The following is a 19,503-nucleotide window of genomic DNA, read 5'->3' as shown; positions in this document are numbered from 1 at the left end:
CTTCACTCCCCATTGTGGCTTGCCTCTGAGTAGACATGTATAGGCTAATCCTCTCCACAAAAAAATACAATATCTATATTTCTGAATGTGCTACAATCAAATTAAATTAAGAAGGATACTCTCAGTAGATAGCTTTAACTTTTATGCAATTAACACTTCATTGTCTTACGTTTCTCAGTGCCTTTCTCAATTAAAGCAGCAAAGGTAGGAAATATGATCTCTCCCAACCCTTTTGATTATTGAATAGACATAATGAGGGGGGGAAATGGCTTAAAAAAACAGAGAGAAATAAATGTTGCCCAGTTGTTGATTTGATTTGGATCAATTGTTGGGAAAGGCGGTGGGGGGGATTAAATTGGTTCTGTCTCTATAGCCTTACACAATTATTTAGTGAAAGTGCAGTGGGAGGAATTATTTTATTTGTTTTGTTCTGCATAAATCTGAAATAATTTTCTCATTAATGTAACTTCAGCAATGAACTGTCTTGCTGTGTTTGGTGAACTCTAAACAATAGTTCATCTTGTTGTTGACGGAATGTACTTTGGTGGAATGTATTTAAAGCATAGACCAAACCAAAGCAGCAGGCATATAAGTGATAATGGCCTTTTACTTACAATTGAAAATTTTATTTGTACAGATACAGACTCTTTATATGTAGAAATGCACCTTTTGGAGTTTTGTGCAGCTTTGCTTTGTTTTCAGGCAGAATTGGGTGTTTGGATAGTGTGAAATGAGTGATGGAATGCTTTTTGGTGTTTTTTAATGAGGAAACATGACATACAGTTATCTGAGAAAGGATATTGTAAAAACATATGGATCTGGCCAACGGTCCATCTGATCCAACTTCCTGTTCTCATAGCAGCCAACCAGATGCCTATAGGAAGCCTGCAAGCAGGACCTGAGTGCAACAGCACCTGAGCACAATAGCTCCCTCCTAGTAAACTGTAATCAGAAGCATACTTCCTCTTACAGTGGATGTACAGCACATCCATCTTGACTAGTAGACTGTGCATAATTGCATGCGTGCAATGCTGGGACTTTAAATGCTATGGTGGCACTACAGCTTGAAGCATGAAATAATAAGAACATCAGATTTGGGGAGCCATTCAGGGCTGTCACTCTTGTCTGCTTGATGTTCTTGATGTTCCACATGTGGCCTGCACTTTGCCTTCAGGTCTTTCCATCCATAGCTGGATGGAAACTGGATGGATGGTGTTATGTACTGAGTTGAATAGGATCCAAAATGCAGCAGTCTGATTGGTCCCAGAACAATAGGATTCAGAATGCAGCAGTCTGATTGGTCCTAGAACAATAGGATTCAGTATGCAGCAGTCTGATTGGTCCACAGGAGTCACCCAATCCAGCTCCAAGTGGAAGTGAATCTGCAACCTGATTGGCCTACAGGAGAATCTCGGAATTAGCCAATCACTTGCGGCCCATTGTGTAAATAATGTATATAAAGCAGACATTCTGGGGGAACTTCCATTCCTCCTCACCACCATGAGCTGAATAAAGAGCATGAAATCAACTCTCTACTCCGAGTATATTTCAGATGGATACTGGATTCTTTTCTGATTCTGATGTTAATGAATCCCTGTTCCCAAGTACTTGATGGTATTTCTGAAAATGAAGCTAGTTTGGTCAAACATTACACTCCTGAAATGGTTGCTTATTTCCCTGTCAGACCTCTGAACGCTCCTATAATTTTTTTTGGCCACTTCGGAGAGATAAGCAATTTGTTCTGTAACAACATGCATTTGCGTTTGTGCACGCATACACACACACAGAGAGAGAGAGAGGTAGGGAGATTGAGAGAGAGAACACTGTGTCTTCTGCAAATTTTTGAATGTTTCAAACAGCATTGCCAGGAAGTATTCTCCTAGGACTCTTTTTTTAACCTAAATAAATCAATTCTGTATAGGTATTCTTGTAAAAATAAACCTTTCGGGTTGTTTCAGATGTGCTCCTTTGAAGAACTGCGCAACCTACCTGCACTTTTAAAACAAATATGTCAACATGTTGTGGTTCTCTTGCCACAAAGGTTTTTCCAGCCTGTTTTTTGAGTTTCAAAACCTTGCTGAAACATATTTTTCCCCTTTCCCTAAGCCAATTATCAGAATTTTGTATAGTGTTGAATTTGGAAATGACCACATCCTAGGCAGTGATTCATGTTGTTGTTGTTTAGTCGTTTAGTTGTGTCCGACTCTTTGTGACCCCATGGACTAGAGCACGCTAGGCACTTCTGTCTTCCACTGCCTCCCGCAGTTTAGTCAAACTCATGAAGTCATTCATACATTAAATACTCAGTAGCCCCACAGGGAGTAACTTCAAGATGTGTGTGTGTGTGTGTGTGTGTGTGTGTGTGTGTGCCTAGTCACTGGGAGAGGCTTCTGAAGTTGCACTGAAATGCTGGTGGAGGTTCTGTTTTGACTTGCTATGTAACATTCAACAGGATGAAGTCATGCTTCTCCCCTGTAGGGATGATGTGTGGACAGCACACATGCCTACGACCTGTGTTTTCTCTTGATTGAGATGTGCAGGTTCCTCCTTTAAATATGGCAGGCACTCAGTCCATGTACCAGCAATTATCTGTCACGTGATGTGACAGGCTAGAAGCACAGCTTGGTGGAGTGTATTCAGCAGTGAGTTGGCCCAGAATAAGCACTGCAGATTTGACTGGGTTGATCTGTTTCTCCAGGACCTGGAGGATGCTGGGTTGTGCTACCTGAATCCAGTGGGGCCTGAGGGTGAATTACACAGGAACCGTGAACAGAATATGTGTGAGTCAATTATATATCCCAAGATTTACACTTCTACAGAAGAAAAACGCACCTTGCAATAAGTGCCATTTAAAAAAATGAAAATGAGACTTGTGCATTGGGAATTATTTCTCTGCCAAGCAAAAGATTGTGTGGTCTGTAATGTCCTGGCCTTGTGAAAGAGCACAGTTCTATTTCTATTGTACAGTTTGATTAATCCCATAGGAGACTGATTGTAGCTTCAGTGGCTGTTAGAAATGGTTCTTTAATTCCCAAACATATTTGCTTGACTTCCAGCTATGCAGCTCAGGCTAAAAAGCACAGTCAAGGGTTATTTTCTTATACATTTAAAGACCTTAATGATACATATTCAACTTGATCATGTGGGTGTATGGGGCAGTCACCCAAATGAAATCCACTTCTGTCGGGTCCCCTATTCCAACCCTATTTTTGGACTGCTCTTCCATCACTGTTTGTCTTTAGGAGTTTTCAGATTCCCATAAGAATGAAAGAGCCCAGAATTTGGAGCCCAGCATGATGTGATTATGGTGAATGTGAGTCAGTAGCTACTTTAGTGGGAGGCAGATGGGGCTGTTTTCCACACTCATAAACTGTAACATTAAAAGGGACATCAGCTAATTTTGTATCTGGAAGAGGCCATCTGGACTCTTTTCAGCTGTACTCATGCTCTTAGGTAGTTCTTTTTTCATTCATTTTACTTAACATTAGATTTTCTTTCCTGGTGTGGTGGGTTTTATTGTTTGCTAACCTTAAAAAGCAGACACGCTTTGAGAGCTGATGCGGCATAGTGGCCAAAGAGACAAAACTGCAAATCTGGGAAAACCCAGTTCAAGTTGCCTTTGCCATGAATTCAGTAGAATTTGGCAAACCACTGTCTCTCAGGCTCAGCCCCCTATTTCCAATATGGACCTAATAATGCAGCCTTAACTTACAGTGTTGCTGCAAGAGTACTGAACCCTCAATTTGGGGACCTAATCCTGCCCCCAAGCAATCCTCCCCCCCCCAGCACTTCTGATTTGGGTGCTAGTGGCAAAATGAAAAAAAAAAAAAAGCCTATGGGGGGGGGAGATGCAAAATGGATGTTGCTCAAGCCACACATCCTGAATGCCACACTCCAATAACACCCGTAGTTAGAAAAAGGCACTGATGCTGCCCGGGTTTCCATTAACAACTCTGAATTGAGGAGTATTCTAAGCTGATGAATTGCAGAAACTTCCTTTATGCTCTATGGGCTGGAAAAGCAAGCATCAGGATACTTTCTCAAGCTAGAAGCAGGCAAATGAGTGTTACATTTAGAGCCTTTAGACAATTCAGTCAGTCCCTTCTTGTTTCCTGCCTCAGCTTCCCTTTCTTGACACCCTCCTTCTCAACATTCCTTACATTTTTGAAAGCCTCTTTCTCAACCTCAGTTCAAGAGTCAGTTCCATTTGCATTTTCTTCCTTTCCACTTGAAAATGCTACATCCCAGACAGGATTTGCCAAGGTTTGAGCTTCATCACCTACTGCTACTGTATACGTGGCTTGAGGTCATTTTGTGGCAGCTAAACCAGATGTCTCCTTGGCAGTGTGACAAAAAGTAATTGAATAATCCTAGAATGGAGAAGACCATTTCCTTACCTCCCTGTCTTCCTTGTCAGCCAGCAGTCTCCTTGTGCTTGTCACAGTCTCCAGGTGTTCTCTTCCTATTGGTTCTATGATATCAGCACCAACATATATTATAAGTTTGAGTTTGGCTCTAACTTAAGATATAGAGGACCATAAAGCAGAGGTGGGGAAAGTGTTTCCAATAGATGAGCAAGTTAAATGGTTGCCTCCTGGGAGTTTGGCTAGAAGGGCACTTTTGCTGCAAAGCCCTATCTCATGGCATATCTGTCTAGTAGTAAAGGACTAGAAAGCCTGTGGTTTCTGTGACATTTGGTATATTAAGTGCTTATTAGTACAGATCATGTATGGTTCACTTGCAAATCAAGGGCTCGGGAGGGCTTTTAATGGAAACAGCGAGCAATCCAATCAATTTGAAAGGCGCTAATTGGTCTTTATATTTGCAGATAGTTCTGTAGAGCAAAAGCTTACACTTCCTAGGTTTTTCTCATAGCATTTACAAAGCAAGTTGTCAAAGTTTGGAAAGGGCCTTTTTGGTGTGTTTTGTACTCTTCTTTCTTGACGTCAGCAGCCATATGAAGCAGAAAATTGTTGTGTGTGCTTCAGACACATTATAAATACTTAACTGCAGTATTGCTTGGACCTACAGCTTTTTATTGCCTTTTTAAAGTTTTCTTGCATTATTATTTTATTTTATTGTTTTGTCTTTTTGTAAACCACTTTGAGGTTTATTTGGTTTTTTTTTACAATCAAGCTTTTTTTATATATAAATCAAGATAATTAAACAGTTGGTCTGTGAACACGTAGAAAAGGATTCTGCGATTACTAAGACCTAGTGTGGGTTTCTCAACAAGTTATGCCAAACAAATCTTGTTTCCTTTTTTTGATAAGTTTTATAAGCTTGATGGATCAGGGGAATACTGTTAACACAGCATATCTTGATTTCAATAAGACTTTTGACAAAGTCCTCCATGAACTTGCTGTTAAAATATGGTCTGGGTGAGGTTACTATTAGATAGATTTGTAGTTGTTTGACCAAATCCAAAGAGCACTCACTAATGCCTTCTCATAAAAAAGTGACAAGTGGGGTGCCACAGGGTTCTGTCCTGGGCCCATTGTTCTTCAACATCTTTATAAATGACTTGGCTGAAGGAATTGAGGAGATGCTCATCACATTTGCAGATGGCACCTGTCAGGGAACTGCCATCGGAAGGAAGGGAAGTGAAAGGGCTCACACAGGTTGGGAGAGACTCAGCAGCTGAAGAGGGAACCAGTAGGGGGAGAGGAGCTGAGCTGAGGGAAAGGGAGCTGGAGGGATGGCTCAGAGACACTTCCAGCGAAAACAGTGGGGAGGTTTCAGGACCTCCTGTAGGGACACCCACTCCTCGCCGGAAACTGTCACGCAGAGAGTCCAGAAGACGTGTTTCCGTTAAGGAGCTTTTATGTTGGAAGCGATTCCGAAAGCAACCACTGTCGGAATCTGCCAGCGACTGACGGAGCCATGTTTAAGGGGCTCCGTTACAGACAGAGGTTTGCAAACATGACCAAACTCTGAGGGACTAGGATTTTACACACAAGCAGCTCATCGTCCCATCACAGCATTCCGACAGTCTTCGTGAGCAGCTTGTGCAGGAGAAGGCATCATGAGCAACCCAGCCGGAACCGGAGAAGCAGGAGCTGGAGCGGGTCCAAGCCTGGAAGAAAGGTACCGGGTGTTGGAGGTCCAGCTAGCGCTGCAGACGGCGAGGCTTGAGGAGAGGAGGGCTCAGGATGCAGACAAAAAGGGGAAAGACACCCAGCTCGTCAGAAAGGTACCAGGATTGGTGCAGAAGTTTGGGGGGGAGCCCAAAGACTATCATGGCTTTCGGACAGAGATGCAATATGCCCTCAATCTGCAGTTTGATGAATTCCCTGACGAGGAATCACGAGTGGCTTTAGTGATTGGGCATCTTGAAAAGGGGGCGAGAGACTGGGTTAGACCCCTGATGGCAGCGAATAGTGACGTCCTAAAGGACACGATGAAGTTCTTTCGCGCCATGGATCTGATGTTTTCCAGCGATATTGAACAGGGAGTGGTGCGCAGACAGTTAATGGCTTGCAAACAGGGGAGCCGATCTGTCCGTGAGTACTGGACTGAGTTCACCATGTTGATCCATAAATTGGGGTGGGATCTATCGGCGGAACCCATTCAAATGCTCTTTGAAGAAGGGCTTTCTTCGGCTGTGAAAGACGAACTTTCCCGGGCGCCCAGGGCGGAGTCTATGGACCAGCTGACCAAATCAGCGCTGACCATAGGAGCGCGCCAGGAGGCGAGAGCATTGGAGAGGCGGGAAGGGAAGGGGGAACGTTGGAAGGAGTTCCGCATTCCAGACATTCCAGAGCCAACTTTCCCGCCGGCAGAGCCGATGGAAATCGGAACAGCGCGCGCGCGCGCAGTTTCAAAGCCCAGTGAGGGGGGAAAGAAGGAGGGAAAAGGCGCCCGGAAATGCTATCTCTGCCAACAGCCAGGTCACTTTGCCAGAGTCTGCCCCCAGAGGAAGGAATGGCAAGGGATGGTAGGAGCTGTGGAGGGAAGAGAGGAAGAAATACCGAAGCAAGTAAAAGCCAACGCCTGGCTGCCACCGTCGGGGCACAGCAGCCAGGCCAAAGAGCAGTGAAAGTGCCCACGCCAGAACCTCCTAAACCCGCCCTAGTGATAGAAGTGGCGCTAGAGCTGCCAAACGGACACCCTCTAAAGATAAAGGCGCTGTTGGACTCAGGCAGCTCCTGCAATTTCATGAGCAAAGAGTTTGCAGCTGAACACCAGATACAGACGATCCCTTTAAGCAACCCCCTGCAGGTGACCACGATCGATGGCAGGGAGCTGTTGGGAGGAGAAGTCAGCTTGCAGACCGTCCCAATGATAATGAAGGTGGCAAGGCACACCGAACTGATAGCGTTTAATGTGGCCACCTTGGGAGGAGCTCCCATTATATTGGGGATGAGCTGGCTAGCGTTACATGATCCGCTGGTGGGCTGGCATCAGAGAGTGGTTTCTTTTGGTTCAGCACATTGCTTAGAACACTGCAAAGAGGGAAAGGGTTTGGCAGGGGCCCAAGCCACCCTAGCAGGGACTGAAGTAACGGAGAACGTGAAGGTACCACGACAATACGCAGATCTCCGCGACGTCTTCAGCGAAAGGGAAGCTGACCAACTACCCCCGCATAGACCCTTTGACTGTCAAATCAATTTACTCCCTGGGGCACAGCTCCCTGTAGGCAAGCTGTACGCCATGTCAGACAGAGAGATGCAGGAGCTAAGAGAGTTCATTGACAAGAACCTGAAGAGAGGGTTCATCAGAGAGTCCAGGGCGGTGGGGGGCAGCCCAGTGTTTTTTGTGGATAAAAAAAACACGAACAAGCCGAGGCTTGTGTGTGACTTCAGGGCCTTAAATGCAGTGTCAGAACCAGTGGCTTTCCCTATGCCCAGGATTGACGACATTTTGACAAGGGTCAGGAAGGGAAAGATTTTTACTAAACTGGACCTAAGGGGGGCGTACAACCTGATACGAATAAGGAAGGGGGATGAATGGAAAACCACCATGTTCACCCCTTTGGGGGCATTTGAATATTTAGTTATGCCCTTCGGCCTACAAGGAGGCTCCGCGTGCTTTCAATCGTTTATGAACCACGTCCTGGGGCCTTTGCTTTACAAGAATTGTGTGGCCTTCTTAGACGACGTGTTGGTGTATTCTGAGAATGAGGAGCAGCATGTGAGAGACGTCAGAGAAGTGTTGAGCAGGCTGCAAGCCAACCAGCTGTGGGTGAAACTGGAGAAGTGTCAGTTTCATACCAAGGAGGTGGAATTCCTGGGGTATCGCCTGTCAGACAAGGGATTGGCCATGGATCCCGGCAAGGTCCAGGCGGTGCTGGAATGGAAAACACCCAAAACAAGGAAGGATGTGCAGAGGTTCCTAGGATTTGGGAACTTCTATCGTAAGTTCATCCGAAACTTTGCCCACCTGACGGCGCCCATTACGGACTGTCTCAGCAGTAAGAAGAAGTTCGTTTGGACTGAGGAGGCGGAGCGAGCATTTGAGGAACTAAAAAGGGCCTTCGCCTCGGAACAACAACTCCTGCATGTGGATTTACAAAAACCGATGAGAGTGGAAACTGACGCATCAGACAGAGCTATTGGGGCGGTGCTTCTGCAGCCAGGGAAGGAGGAGTCAGAGTGGAGACCGTGTGCCTTTTTTTCGCGAAAGCTGAACAAATCCGAGAGGAACTACACGGTGTATGACCGAGAACTACTAGCCATTCATGAGGCGTTCCGGAGATGGAGGCACCTGCTAATTGGCGCACAACATAAGGTGCAAGTGTGCACTGACCACAAGAACCTAGAGTATTGGAGGACGGCACGAGTGCTCAACCAACGGCAAGTGAGATGGGCCCAGGAGTTCTCCAAATTTAACTTTGAGATTTGTTACGTGCCAGGCCCAGAGAACATTAGGGCGGACGCTCTCTCACGCAAACCTGAATATTTGGAGGGGGAGGGAGCACCCGAAGAGAGACATGTCATTCCAGAGGACCGCTGGGTGTGTGGGGCGGCATTGGTGGGACAAAGAGAACTGGTAGAGGAAACAGAGAATGATGAATACGCCCAGAATAAGCTCAGAGGTCTTAGGGGTGAGGGAGAGGAACCAGGGGGTTTCGAGGAAAGAAATGGAGCTTTGTATTACAAAGGGGCACTGTATATCCCTGAAGGAGACTTAAGGGGGAGGGTACTCAAGCAGTTGCACGACAGCCCCACGGCGGGGCATTTTGGACAACACAAAACCATGTGGTTGGTCACCAGGGAATTTTGGTGGCCTAAGGTGAGGGAAGATGTACGGGAGTATGTAAGAGGGTGTGAGCAATGCCAGCGAGCCAAAGGGGAGAGGCGGGCACCGGCGGGGCTATTAGAACCCTTACCAACCCCAGAACGACCTTGGGAGGCAGTGTCGATAGATTTTATGACTGATCTGCCGAAGTCCAAGGGGAAAACAGCCATCATGGTGGTGGTAGACCTACTAACAAAGATGTGCCACTTTGTAGCCTGCTCGCATGCAGTCACGGCGGAAGAGACAGCGAAGTTATTTGTAGAACACATTTTTAGGTTGCACGGGGTGCCATTGAGGGTGGTCTCAGACCGAGGAAAACAATTTACTTCCAGGTTCTGGAGGAAGCTCATGAGCTTACTGCAGGTGGAGGTCAACTTTTCGACTGCCCGGCACCCTGAAACCAACGGGCAGGCGGAAAGAGCAAACGGGGTCCTCCAGCAATACCTGAGGTGTTATGTCAATGACAGAGAGAATGACTGGGTAGAAAAGTTGGCGCTGGCGGAATTTGCCTACAACAATGCCGAGAATGTGTCCACAGGGATGAGCCCCTTCTTGGCTAATTATGGGTGTCATCCCAGGGCTTTCCCAGGGGGAGAAGGGGAGAGATGGGGTGTCCCGGCAGCCGAGCTTTTTGTAGAAGAAATGGAAGCAATCCATCGTCAGCTCCAACTCAACTTAGAAAGGGCGAAGGAAGAATACAAGAGGCAGGCAGACAAGAACCGAAGGGAAGGTGAAACCATAAGGGTGGGAGATAGGGTGTGGCTGTCAACCCAAGGGTTGCCGTTCAAAGGAGGTTGTAAGAAATTAAGACCCAGGAGATTGGGTCCCTTTGAGGTCATTCAACAGGTCAACCCAGTGGCTTTCAGGCTCCGGTTACCCAACCACATGAAACTGCACCCAGTATTTCACAGGTCGTTACTGTCACCGTATGAGGGGGGACGAGAAGGGATGGCCACTCGGGGACCGGTCATAGAAGAAAGGGAATGCAGCAGCCATGTGGCAGAAATCCTCGACGCCAGGTGGAAGGGGGATCAGGTGGAGTATTTGGTAGCGTGGGAAGGAGAACCGGAGTCAGAAAACACTTGGGTAATGGCAGAAGATATCAATGACGAGGTATTGATAGAAACGTTCCATCAAAGGTTCCCAAGGAAACCTCAGCCTGTGGAGAGGTTCCGGAGGGAATACTTTGGGACCACCGATGAGGAGGAGGAGTTGGAAGGATTCTCGGAATCGGAAGGGGAAGGGGAGATGGACTCTGAGGAGGAGGAGTACTTCGAGACCAGGAACCGCAACAGGTGGAGAGAAGTGTTCGGGACATCGGAAGATGAAGGAAGTTCATTCCGGGGTTTTGCCTCCTCACCGCCCGTAGAGGAGGGGGCGAGAGGGGATGAAGGGGGCCCTGGAGGGGAGGTGGATGTCAGGGAACTGCCATCGGAAGGAAGGGAAGTGAAAGGGCTCACACAGGTTGGGAGAGACTCAGCAGCTGAAGAGGGAACCAGTAGGGGGAGAGGAGCTGAGCTGAGGGAAAGGGAGCTGGAGGGATGGCTCAGAGACACTTCCAGCGAAAACAGTGGGGAGGTTTCAGGACCTCCTGTAGGGACACCCACTCCTCGCCGGAAACTGTCACGCAGAGAGTCCAGAAGACGTGTTTCCGTTAAGGAGCTTTTATGTTGGAAGCGATTCCGAAAGCAACCACTGTCGGAATCTGCCAGCGACTGACGGAGCCATGTTTAAGGGGCTCCGTTACAGACAGAGGTTTGCAAACTTGACCAAACTCTGAGGGACTAGGATTTTACACACAAGCAGCTCATCGTCCCATCACAGCACCAAACTAGGAGTTGCTAATACTGCAGAAGACAGAATCAGGATTCAAGATGGCCTACCATGCACACTCTGAGCTAGGCTGCTATCCTCTGGTGTGATGGGGGATACTATATCCTTTTGTCAGTGTTGAAATGATTCAGCAGCTGTCAGTCTGGTCAGCTTCTGTTCATGGAAGCAGAAGAGTGCCATATTGCCCTTTGCCTCAGGCAGCAAAATGTCTTGGGCCAACCCTGGCATTGGCAGGCAACTTTTTCACACTCTGAAGTTGACTCATTGTAGCCAAAGTACAATGAAGTACAATGAACATTAGGGGTAGGGGGCTTGGTTAAGCACACAGCATTAACTTTGGAGACTATACATTAAACCAAACTGAGTGTTATTACTTGGAATGTCTCCAAACTGACATCTTCTGGCTAGAAAGAGACAGAGCAAGACTGTTTGGCAGGAAACTGTGAGGTTTTGAGAAGAGCAAAATACTTAGGAGCTCAATAGCCACGGTTAGTTGGCATCAGTGGAAGTAATTATGTAATTAATGGAAGTTGTTAATTGTGTTGCTGGCTATCCAAATTGTATGATTTGTCAGTAAATTCACTTTACAATAAAAGAGATGAATGGATGTTGAGGGGGGGGGGGGAGATAGGGAACATAAGAGCTGCTACATTATCCTGTGAGCCTTGTTAGAAGTGCAAGAGTTGTAAAATGAGCCGGTGAGCACCCTTAGGAACTTTTGGAGGTGGGGGACATATTTGGATGCCTGACCCTCTGGGTTGTGACCTGTAAGGCTAGACATGGAATGCCTTTGGGACTGCCTGATACCAGCCACCAGGAATTGTGGGGCCCTCATCTAAGACTTGGGTCAGGAAGTGTCCATATTCGTCTTAAGAGTGAGGCTTATGTAATGGGCTATGATCAAACCATGTGAGGTGGCTCACCCAGGTTTGGTTGGGTTCTGGTTGCTCCCACATGGTGCTTACCCTCTGCTGAGATCTCTATTGAGTAAAACGTGGTCCTAATTCAATCCCACATACTCGTGTCTTGCCTCTTATTTACCTATTCCAGGTGAAAATTAAGGAAGAAAAGATAGCAAACATGGGGCTGGTGTACTCTTATAGAAGAGCAAGATAGCACCTGTATGTATCATTTTTTTTTGGGGGGGGGGAGACCTTGATCTTGTTCTGCCTACTATGTGGTTGCTTATTTTTGTTATCTTCTGTACCTGCCTGTCAATGGTAAAACAGAGATAAAGAAATATACCTGGGATGATCTGTAATGAGAACCTCCATAATGAGCAATATATGGTGAATACAGTGGAGTTGTTGGAGGGTGTGTGAAAGCTCTTAATAGTCTTACCCAGCTGCAGTTCTTTATCTCTCTTTCAGTACTGACAGGCAGGCATACAAGACAGCAAGCAAGGAGATAGCAGGTGGGACCAGATCAAGCTATTCATTTACATAAGAAGGGCACAGGTGTTATCTTGCTGTTCCACTTAGGATATGTCAGCTTCCGTGTTTAAATGGTGAATAAAATGTCCATACTGCACTGTCGTCATCATTCTTTCTCCTTTTTCATCCATCAGAAAATATGTGTTGATCTTCCATTTTAAGAGGGAAAGGCTGATGGCCAGTGTTGTCTAAGACCTTTTTAAAAACAACAACAAACAAACACACACATTTCTTACCTTTCTCTTCTTTTTGCAAGATAGCTCTTTAAGTAACCATGATATAAGTATTTAGATTGTAGTGTTGTGTCATAGCTTACCTGTATAAGCAGTTAGTGAATGCACTGAACTACTAAAACAGCCTTCTCTAACCTGGCCATTGGATATGCTTGCTTGGGGCTGACGAGGGTTATACTCCAGCTCTCCACAGGTTAGTACACAGGAGAAGAGGGAAAATATAGTTAGCCGGCCTATGAAGTATGAATGGGGATGAAGCAGTGGATGGGGAAGCCAATGTATGAGATAATAAAATGTTGTCAGTGAATACACAGGATGATCATAGAATCATACAGTTGGAAGGGACCGCCACCTGCAATACAGGAATCTTTTGCTCTACCAGCTGAGCTATACAGATGTTCTGTTACAACTTGCCTCAAGTATAAAGAGTAGAAATATGTAAAATTGTAAATGTTTGGGTAGTCTGCCCTGAGTCCAAATGTGTGGGAGAATGTTCCTCATATATCTAGGCAGTAGTACATGTAGACCTGGACCTTGGAACTGATGTCCAGAGCCCTGTAGCTTAGGTGGTCCCAACTGACCACCTAGAGAGCAGCTGATGGGGGGACACCAGCAAACAGGCCGTGCCAGAGCATGCCATGGCCTGTTGGGACCAATGTAGGTTGACACAGCTTTCTTGCTTTCAAAAGCATTTCATAGTCAGAAGAAAGCTGACCAGGCATGCTCATGTTCATAGATGCCTTTTATTTTTACTTTTAAAACACATTGGGTGGGTTTCAATGCTGGTGCTACTCAGAGTAGTCCAATTGACATTTATGGGCACAATTGACTTAGGTGCTGTCTAGACAGCATCTTAAAAAGCAGAGACATCACCTTGCCGACAAAGGTCCGTATACTTAAAGCTATGGTTTTCCCAGTAGTGATGTATGGAAGTGAAAGCTGGACCATAAAGAAGGCTGATCGCCGAAGAATTGATGCTTTTGAATTACGGTGCTGGGGGAGACTCTTGAGAGTCCCATGGACTACAAGAAGATCAAACCTATATATTCTTAAGGAAATCAGCCCTGAGTTCTCACTGGAAGGACAGATCCTGAAGCTGGGGCTCCAGTACTTTGGCCACTTCATGAGAAGAGAAGACTCTCTGGAAAAGACCCTAATGTTGGGAAAGATTGAGGGCACAAGGAGAAGGGGGCGACAGGACGAGATGGTTGGACAGTGTTCTCGAAGCTACTAACATGAGTTTGACCAAACTGCGGGAGGCAGTGGAAGACAGGAGTGCCTGGTGTGCTCTGGTCCATGAAGAGTCAGACACGACTAAACAACAACAACTTAGGTGCATTAATTGTAATGAGTCTGCTCTGAGTAGGACTTGTTGAAATACAACCCAATTATCCTTTTCAACAACACAGTGGTGCTCTTTCCAAGTAAATGTCTTTAACTTCAGGGCAACCAAAGCAAACCCCATTTTATTCCAGTACTTATGATTGTGCTGTGATTAAAGTGAATTTAAAATGTGGAACTGCACATGCTCACAGTATTTATTTATTTTCCAATCAGGTTTGGCAAACTTTTTGTGTGTGGAGGTGGTGGTTTGTTTTCCTGTAAAGTATCAAGGCTGCAGAAGTGGTAGTAAAGCATGTAACGGCAACATCGGGAAGAGATATATTAAGTGAGTGCTTCACAGCTGAAGTATTTCACATGGCAGGCTAAAGTGTCCCATCCTACCATTAAGTCTAAGACAGGGGTCTGCAACCTTTAAGACAAAAAGAGCCACTTGGACCCGTTTCCGAAGAGAGAAAAAACTGGGAGCCGCAAAACTCGTCATTATAAAAATAACTTTTTTGTCACTCTTTTATTATTTCTTTGTTTGACCCCTCAGAATTACTCCTCCTCATAGAAATAAACGTTAAATTAACAAGTTACATTTTTGTGTGTGTGTGTTCTTCACTCCCCTTCAAAACAGTGACCAGCGTACATGCCCCCTTTCAATGCAGTGACCAGCGTACATGCCCCTTACAATGTAGCGGGCGGGCGCGCGGGAAGGTGACGTCGGGACGGTGCATGACTAACGCACGCACCGCCCCCATGCGACGTCACAGCCAGTACAGCGCCCACCACAGTGGGGAGTGTCGGGGCGCACAATGCGCCTCCTCCCCTCGCTAGTATCCGCCCCGGAGCCGCGGCAAAGGTGTAAAAGAGCCACATGCGGCTCCGGAGCCGCGGGTTGCAGACCCCTGGTCTAAGATCTAAAATCCCCAAGTTCCACAACTCTTTGGGCTTTGGGTGAAAAGCAGAAATATGGTGACAGGAAGACAGAGTCACTTAAGCTTCTGTGTATTGTAACATCTAGAAGCCATCCACATTTGGCTTTGTAGGTATATACAACCTATTTTTTATTTGAATAATGACAGTAGTTTTAAACCACTAAGGAGGGCATTGTCTACATTCTGTTTCTGTGTTTGAATGAAATCCTGACATGCATGGTTATTAGACATCTATCTAGCTTGTGTTGCCTCCCCTAATTTTTATTTCAACCTTTTGCAAGTGGCACATTTAGGAATGATTTTTAAATGATGATAAAATTATACAGTTCTGGAAAATGTGGGAGAGTAAATGGGATTGCAGCTATGGTGTACAAAAGCATGGCATAATTAATATGTGATTCTTAAACAATTTATAAAACAGGACTCTCTCTCCCGGGAGGAAAACCTACACTGTATATTCTAAATTTACCAGAAACAGAATTTTCTCATATGAGTTCAGTTCACTATTTTTAGTAAAAACTTTACGAATACACAATGGCCCTTTTCCATTTAAAACCATCAAGAAAAAGTGTGTGAGAGAATGTATTTATTTATGAGATTCACTAAGCAGAAACATTTTAATGTTATATGGATCCTTACCTAAGTTAACCTAAGAACATCCATGGAAGGAAATTTTCTGATTCCCTTTTCCCATCTGCAATCAACTGTGCTCCCCAAAGGCCTGTTTTGAGGGGCCCTTTAGAATAATATGGGCACAAGGGGGTGCTAGGGAGGGATGGAAAACTTTCCACCAGCCAAACCTAGTGTTGATTGACTTCTGCTCATGCTACACCCCCATGTTCCACCCCACATTGTCCAGGAGGGCCTCCAGTCATCCAGAAAGACTTTTGATGGGAATCCAGATAAAGTGAACAGGAAAGTTTCATTCTGTGCACTTCCTTAACTTATTCCAGGAGCCATGTTACCATCATGCTTGTAAGAGGCAAAGGTATGAAACCATGTGATGCATGGAGCACATTGTGCCTAATTCTTGACAGAGGGATACTATTTCCAAATTACAAAAAAAAAACTTGTATGAATGTTAAAAAGAGGGCCTTCTCAGAAGTGGCGCCCGCCCTGTGGAACACCCTCCTATCAGTTGTCAAGGAAATAACAAAACCCCACCTATTTAGTCCTCAACATTTCCCACGTTTTGCTTGGAGGATCTGCATGGGGCTTCTACTCGTGTTCACCTGAATGAGAGCAGAGCCTTTTACACAGTTGGAGAGCCTGATAAAGTAAGGTCCTTGACTACTAAAGGTGTTCTACGTGCATTCAAGTGAACGTGGGTAGAAAGCTCCCTTAAGACCTACCCCTCTAAACAGGGAATGTTGTATGACTGAAGAAGTAGGGTCATGCACATGGGGATGTTGAGGGGAGGACTCCCACGTGCCCCCTGCCCCAATCCAGCTCTGCATTTTCAGGCAAGTGCCTGGACACACATATAATGGTTTGAATCTTTCAAGCAAAAACTTCACTTAAGTATCAGTTATGTGGAAGATAGCATTTTAGATCATTTGAGTAAATTCTTCTGCTTTAAGGAAGACTCTGGGTGGAATTCTGCATTATAGTAAATTACACAAGGAAGCATAGGCACTGGCTCCAGGGGGCTGAGGCTATTTTTTAAAAAGGGGGCTGCCCCCCTATTGCTGAGGGCAAAAATGGAGCCAGGCGTGGAATGCCGTCAGGATATTTTGTGACGTTGCACATGCACTGTCAGGATGTCACGTTGGGTCCCCTCAATGTTCTCTGGAAGATGGCGCCTCTGCAGGGAAGTGTAAGAACTGCTGATTTCATCCAAGAAATAAGTTCTTATCGGCATACTTATGGCAAAGTGCTCTTTGTGTGTGGCTATTTTTTTTTGCCATTGATCTCAGCTGCGTTCTTTGAAACAATGTAATTCTAACCCCTGAGCTATATCAGTAACTGGTTTTAAATGTACTTTGTCTCATAAGACAAACATACAAGATACATGAACAAGTTCTTGCTGACCTATACAGTGCTGACTTTATAATAGGTCATATTTCAAGTACTGTGTGCTTGATAAATAGCCTGCCTCTAAGAGCTCTGTCCTCGGTGCTGAAATCTCTCGTGATGTATGGGCACATCTGGCTGATAAATTCTAATGTCAGCATGTGTGTGATAGTGATTCATCAGGTTTGTAAAGAGTGTGCTCAGTGAAACATACTGAATTCATAAAGATACATATTCTGGATATTGTAGAATTACCACTGGGACCCACACACATCCCATTTTGGCCTTTAAAGCTTCTGTGGAAATCTCTTGCAGCTTGCAAGCAATGACTAAAAATGACCCAGAAAGAATTTGTCATAATTTAAGATGAACTTTTAGTAATTAATGACTTGCTTTCAAGGGGGATTTGTTGTTGTGACAATCAGTGGCAGACCGAACACAGCAGTCTCTGTATAGAAAGAGGACATATAAACACTAAGAAATTACTGTGATTTGTTTAGATAACATTCTCGGTCAATTTCTTATCCAGCATTATTAAAAGTCTAGACAGGTTTTTTTGGGTTGTGGAAAAATTGCACACTTGCTACCTAACTAGATTTTTGAAATTTAAAATGTTGAGTAAATTTTCAGACTCTTAAGAAATTTGAGTTACTTAATTTTGGGCTTTGGGGCAAATTTTAGTTTTTAGTGTCCTGACTTCAAATTATATTTTGACTCTGAAATGTCACATTTTTACATCCTAATTTGAATGAATTGTCAATCCCAAAGAGTAGGTCCTGCTATCTCTCCAACTTTATTTAAAGCAGGGGTGGGGAGCCTCTGCCTTGTAGGCCAATCACTAGGTTTTCCCATTTGGTCCATAAGGCTGTTTTGGGCAAGCCATGCCTACCTGCCCTACACCTGATGACATAGAGTTAAGGGCAGAGCTTTGTCAAAGCTTTCTTAAGCAGTTTCCAAAACACCTGACAGCGATTTGGTTGGCTTACTCCCATCTGCATCAGCTGATGTGAAAGGTTATCCTGAGTGTTTTTTCTCTGCTTTGTTTCAGCAGCTGTTTCACTCCAAATGGGTTTTCAGTGAAGTGGCTGGTGAAATGAAGATGGGAACACCTTACTTTTAGCAGTGATATGTCGCTTGCTAGTACTTTGAAGCCCCGACTTTGAGACTTCAAAGCACCAAATCCTTTGATGTCATTTATGAAGATAGGTGATTGACAGATGGCCAACCTGTCAATTTTGACCTGCAAGGCACATTCTGATAAGAATCTGGCCCATTGAGCCAAAATGCTCCCCTCTACCAATGTAAAGCCTTGCTGAGACAGAAGGCCAGAATTGGGGGACAGTTTTTTTCATTCATTTATAACATATGTCCCTGTCTTTCTTTTATGATGGAAGATAAGGAAGCGTATATTGGGGTCCCAGGTACTTTCCAGGCACTGACCATACTCAGAGCTATTTAAACTTCAGAAAGTTTGACTGCGCCAAAGGAGATACTGCTGACACCCAAACCACCCTCAGCTTTCTTGACTGAGTTGTCTCCTGATGATTCAGGAAATCCATGAGACAGCATTGCATACTTTTAACTTATAGAGTCTCTCTTTCTGCTCTTGAATCTCAGCTACTTACCTTTTTCTAAGGACAAAGCTGCTGGCATTCTACTCATCTCTATACCTTCCTGTTCAATGCCAGCTCAATTTTTTTCCCTGCAGAACCCAAATGGTGCCCTCATCTTGTTGCACCATTCAGAAGTCAATTCCTGCCTTCATTTATCCATGTCTCCCTTATGGTGCCACCTGAATCAGGCCACTTCATCCTGCTGTTTGTGCAGAGCTGGCCCTGTTATTTTCCCTGCATATTGGCCATTTCTGTCTTGTTTCTTCCCAGTTCTTGATATTCTTGTGAATTCTTTAGGAATTTGTTGAACATCAGCTCTGACATGAACAGGCTACACAATCCAGTTATTATCATTGTAATCATGTAACTTATTTCAACTCCGGTGGTATACATTTTCCTCAAAATTAGGGGAGACTGTAAATCACAATTCTACACTTTTGTGGCTGACTCTTATTTTGGTGATGATGGTTATTTTGGTTGCATCTGACCTGCTTTCATTTTTACGGCTCTTTATTTTTGTTGTTATTGATGATTTAATCTCTATTGGATTTAGGATTATTATTATTATTATTAGTCTTGAACACTGCAAATGCACCAGAAAAGCAAATAAATATTTTCGATATACCAAGCCTTGATACTCAAATGTGCATACACAGCCAGGCTGAGTTACCTAGAATTCTTCATTTGATTTGAATGAAGTCTGGGTAAATCACAGAATCTAATCTGGTTGGTTTCTCTGAGACATGTAGTTTGAAAGCATGATAGATCTAGAGAAAAGATTCATTGCTAACAATAGTTACTTCTTGAATGGTTTGCAAGAAAACCCTGATGGATCACACCAAAGTCCCATCTAGTTCGAAATCCAGTTTCCCAT

At 44.8% G+C, this 19,503-nt stretch overlaps 1 protein-coding gene across 2 annotated transcripts in view; it reads left to right on the top strand.

Annotated features, from left to right (window-relative positions):
• The window catches only part of IMMP2L (inner mitochondrial membrane peptidase subunit 2), a 478,312-nt gene that overhangs the window by 139,634 nt on the left and 319,175 nt on the right, over window positions 1–19,503 (top strand). The window lies entirely within an intron of this gene.

Source organism: Podarcis pityusensis, assembly GCF_964106645.2.
Source record: "Podarcis pityusensis genome assembly, chromosome: 10".
Taxonomy (NCBI): domain Eukaryota; kingdom Metazoa; phylum Chordata; class Lepidosauria; order Squamata; family Lacertidae; genus Podarcis; species Podarcis pityusensis.
Note: the sequence above shows the minus strand (reverse complement) of the source record. Positions and strands in the feature narration are given on the sequence as shown.